This window comes from Anopheles arabiensis (genome assembly GCF_016920715.1).
Source record: "Anopheles arabiensis isolate DONGOLA chromosome X unlocalized genomic scaffold, AaraD3 X_pericentromeric_contig0001, whole genome shotgun sequence".
NCBI classification, from domain to species: Eukaryota; Metazoa; Arthropoda; class Insecta; order Diptera; family Culicidae; genus Anopheles; species Anopheles arabiensis.
The window spans coordinates 477,501-482,500 of NW_024412079.1; the positions used below are offsets into that span (position 1 = coordinate 477,501).

The window sequence follows — 5,000 nt, forward strand, 5'->3', positions numbered from 1 at the left end:
GCTGCAAAATCCGCGCGTTCTCGGCCGTCATCGTCATTGTTTATCGCCTGGCCGGACATCCCGAGAAGACGACGGTTTCGTCTCCCTCCCTGAACCGCGCTTGACGCTCACGAAGCGCTGCACGTCGCTGAGCGGTCCGTGGTGAAGCTGGTGGGGTTGGGGAAGTCCAGCTCGACGTTCTTCCCGCCGGCGTGCTGTTGCTGCTCGCCGGTTGGCGTTGCGTCGCTCGTTACGGGCCCGCCGCACTTCCGCGCGTTGGGCCTCCAGCTCTGCTGCGTCTTCGTCCTGACGCTCGATGACGTTAACAGCCAATGCTGCCCGCTCCTCGTCCCACGCTCGCTGCAGTTGGGCCGTTATTCGCTTCGCGGCTTCGCAAATACGACTCCAGCTATCGGCGTCACGCAACAAGTGCCGCTGGAGGGTGTCCGGACAGACAGGGTCTGACCTCCTCGCCGAGTAGCTCCTGTCGAACTGCCGCAAAGCGTGGGCACTCGAAGAAGGCGTGCTCCGCCGTCTCTGGGACGCCGACGCACAACTGGCAGTCTGGGGACGACGTGAATCCATTGTGGCACAAGTAGTCACGGAAAATCCGTGTCCGGACAAAACCTGTGCCAGATGGAAAGTCATATCTCCATGTTTCCTAGACTGCCAGTCGCCGACCGATGGAATTACACGGTGCGTCCACCGCGTGTGCCGGCTAGCATCCTGTTGCAGTGCGTCGGCATCCCATTCCTCCTGCCAGCAGTCGATGGTGTTCTGCCGCTCCGTCGCCCGGATGTCCTCCTCGTTGCAGCACGGTCTGGAGCAAGGAGTTGTTGGTGAACCCGAGCATCCTCGTTGATGAGGTGGCATATCGGTACGAGTCCAGCGAGTAGGGTGGCCGTCTCATACCTGACGGTACGGAATGCCCGTGCCACCCTGATGGCTGCTTTTCGCTGAACCCGTTGCAGCATCCGTCGGCACTCTCGCACCTGAGTTGCCTCAGCCCAGACGGGAGCAGCATACCGCAACACCGATTCTGCCACATACGCCAGCAGCCTTGACTTGGCCGTCCTGGGGCCGCTGTGGTTTTGCATGAGGCGCGTTACAGCTGCCACCACGCGCGACGCCTTTTCGGAGACTTTCGTGACGTGATCTCGCCATTTCAGGTGATCTTGGAGCTGCACGCCCAAGTACCTGATGCTCCTAGAAGACTGGACTTCCACGTCACCGACGCGAAATGTCACCTGCGGCGGAGTCTTCTTGCTTGAGATCAGGACGGCTTCACAGGGATAACTGGCTTGTGGCCGCCAAGCGTTCATAGCGACGTGGCTTTTGATCCTTCGATGTCGGCTCTTCCTATCATTGTGAAGCAAAATTCACCAAGCGTAGGATTGTTCACCCTTTCAAGGAACGTGAGCTGGGTTTAGACCGTCGTGAGACAGGTTAGTTTTACCCTACTGGTGTGTGCTTATAGTCGCTATCTTAACGGAATTCCTGTGCAGTACGAGAGGAACCACAGGTACGGACCACTGGCTCAATACTAGTCCGACCGGACTTTGGTATGACGCTACGTCCGCTGGATTATGCCTGAACGCCTCTAAGGTCGTAGCCAATCCGAGCTGATAGCGCTTCTCAAACCCATTAGGTGTTCGGAAGCTAGCGGGCCTAACAACCCTCTGAGATCCGTTGGAGTCTGCGTCTGCAGCCCGGCGTCTCATCCCGCTATACCTAGGCCGCAATGAGTGGAGTTCGCTGCACGTGTTAGTACCGTAACTGGGAACGCCGTTGGCTTGAGCTCTGCCCAACGTGGATATACCTAGTTTCGACACCTATCAACCGCCCGCAAACGACGGGACTTCAGGCTGGGAGCTGCGAGTTGTAGAGATGCGTTCGCATCGATCCTCTCAGGCGACCCATGCTTGGTGGTTTGTCCGTGTGCCCCTTCCTCGATGTGCGCAAGCTCGTCTTGGTCTGGGGACCACGTCGACACAGGGGATACTCTTGTGAGAGCATGAGTGTACTAAGTTGAGTGTAGCAAGGGAACGCGTGCCCCTTCCTCGTTGGCGTAACTAACCATCTTGGTCTGGGGACCGTGGTACCGTGCTCTGGTGAAGCTTGGTGCGTGCTCCTTCCTTGTCAGACGAGTGACTTGACCTGGTCTGGAGACCGTTCCTTTATACTAGTGGACAAGAGTTGGCTACTTCCGTGTCAGACGAGTGACTTGACATAGGATGGAGAAGGACACTTAACACTAATGAGCTTGTCGGCGTGCCTCGTTCTCGACTTGATTGTCTTGATGTGAGGACCGTGCGGACCACACCAGTAAGCTTACACATGCTCGTTACAAGTTGTATAAGTTGACCCGTTTGGCCCGGTTGCCTTGCACATGATGGTGTTGACCATGTTCGGTTAACAGGTCGTGTGTCGAGGTGGTCGGCCTTGGTAGTAGGATGTCTTGTGCATGTGACGTGTTGACCTGGTTTGGTCGGTGTGTCGTCGTGTACGAGATGACCTACTTACCCGTTAGTTTTCCAAGTTGTATTATGTGTTGACTTAGTTGACGTGTCATGTGCTTGGATGATTAGCGTACGGGTCATGTATGGTGCGCTTGCTTCAGTTGAAGGGATGTACTAGTACAGTTGTGTTAATTGTTTATTTCACGATCTGGTCTTTTGGCTGGATCGTGAAAAAACGCTAAGTCCCAAATCCTGAACTCGAGAAGAAAGCGCCAATGACAACGTTTTTGACTGGAGCTCCCTAGCATTCGGCTTTTTCTACTTTGAAGGGATGTACTGTTGTATGAATTGTTTATTCACGAACTGGTCGTTTGATTGATCGTGAAAAAATCGCTCAGTCCCAAATCCTGAACTCGACAGGAAAGCGCTGATTGCAAACATTTTGACTGGAAGTCCCTTGAAAATGGCGTTTTCGTTATTGGCATTATGTGGCACGTTTATTGTGGCTAGAACATTAATTATTCACCAAATGGCACCAAAGCTTGGCAAAAGTCGCGAAACACTCCTATCTCGACGCACCAGCAATCGCAACTTGATGCAAAATAAATTGCACGAGCTAATGATACTTGTACCATGCACAGTACACCGTACCAAAATATACCCCTGAAAGTGTGCAATTTGGTGCTACCCTAGGGAATATGTATGGGGAAGCCTAGCTACGTGTGTCGCACGTTCCAAGTTGCATGGACGTCGAACAGAGGCATGCAAAAGCACCTATCTAGGGAATTACTCTACGTTCTAGTAGCAAGTGCGATTTTCCAGTCCAGCACGGCAGTACGCCTGCACGCATACACTCCATGTACCAGAAATGTACCAACCTAGGCGTTGCTCAGTAGCTTTTAGCGGCACATAGAAAAAGTATTCGAGTTCAGATTTTTGGGACTTAGCGTATTTTTAAAACTAATAACGAAAATTAAATTTTAAATCGGTAAACGGCTAGGAGTTGCTCAGTAGCTTTTGGCGGCACATAGAAAAAGTATTCGAGTTCAGATTTTTGGGACTTAGCGTATTTTTAAAACTAATAACGAAAATAAAATTATAAATCGGTAAACGGCTAGGAGTTGCTCAGTAGCTTTTGCGCAACGTGGCAAAAGTATTCGAGTTCAGATTTCTTGGACGTAGCGTATTTTTCAATCATAATAAACCGAATCAAACATAACAATGATGAAACTTACACCATGTCCCAAGGTTGTGCACAAAACGTAACGATAAAGTGCTGGCGAAGTTAGAGGTGCACCAAAATTGTGTACCGATCAGGGAAAGTACTCTACGTTCCTATGATTTGGGTGAAAAGTGTTATTAACTGCTGGTTAGAATAGACAGTTGCTTATCATACACATCGCAAACGAACACCCCTTAGTGAGCATTAGCAAAAGTCAATTGCACAAAGCAAATGCAATACAAACTGATCAAGTACATTAAAGAACGCTACGTACCAGGACTTCTTTCCAAGAATGGTGTCCGCGACGGAGGGCAAGCGTCCTTCCCAGGTTTTCCTAGTAAACCTTGTATGGTAAACATACCCAAGCGTGTCTGTAAGCACGCAACGAAAGTCACGAACGGGCACATACCTAGGGAATGTACTCTACGTACTTGGACTTTTGTCCAAGAATGGTGTCCGCGACGGTCGGGCACTGCGACGCAATAACCAAATCCTAGGATTGTAACTTTAGTGTGCACAAACATAAACATTAACGCGTTCGCTCGGGCTGCGCCCTCCGTCTTGTACTTTCCTGATCGGTACACAGTTTTGGTGCACTGCTATTCCGACCGGCAACTTGTACCAACATATACATCCATGAACGCGTACGTAGTGTACTTTCCCTGATCGGTACACAATGTTGGTGCACGGCATAAGAAAAGAGCTAAAATGGTCAAACTCAATCCATTTCAACAATAGATAGTCGATAGTAGCTGTGCCGATGAAGTAGGGCACGATGCAAGTTAATGTTGTTTAATGAATAACATGTCCGCCATACATTTCAGTACAAAATTGCTCGGTCAGACCTACAAAGTGCTATATCTCGAATACGAGGCGTCGGACTGGGGGTTGTAGAACAATTTTAAGTTCGTCTAATGATTCTACATCCGATTCTGGATAGCGGTTTTTGACCACTTTTCAATATTTTGTGACACCCCGAACCTAGGGGCAGCTCCTAGCTTTTTCAAAAATGTGCACCGAACGGGCCGGAGAGCTCGTGTGGCTCAAAACATGTTTTCGCTAAAACACCTCAAAACGTGTAAGGAACGCAACCTAGCTCTTGTTTTTCAAAAGTTATGGCCATTTAAAGTGACGGGTTTTTGCTTCAAAATAGCTATTTTACCCGTCCCTATGGCCATGCTTTAAATTTTCACGAAAATGCAAGGTCAGACCTAGGGCGGGCCATATCTTGAATACTAAACGTCGCAGACATTGGTCGTAGAACAATTTTAAGTTCGTCTAATGATTCTACATCCGATTCTGGATAGCGGTTTTTGACCACTTTTCAATATTTTGTGACA

General features: G+C 49.9%; 1 pseudogene; it reads left to right on the forward strand.

Moving 5' to 3' along the window:
• The window catches only part of LOC120907012, a 5,723-nt pseudogene extending 3,809 nt beyond the window's left edge, over positions 1-1,914 (forward strand).
• The last annotated feature ends 3,086 nt before the right edge of the window (positions 1,915-5,000 follow it).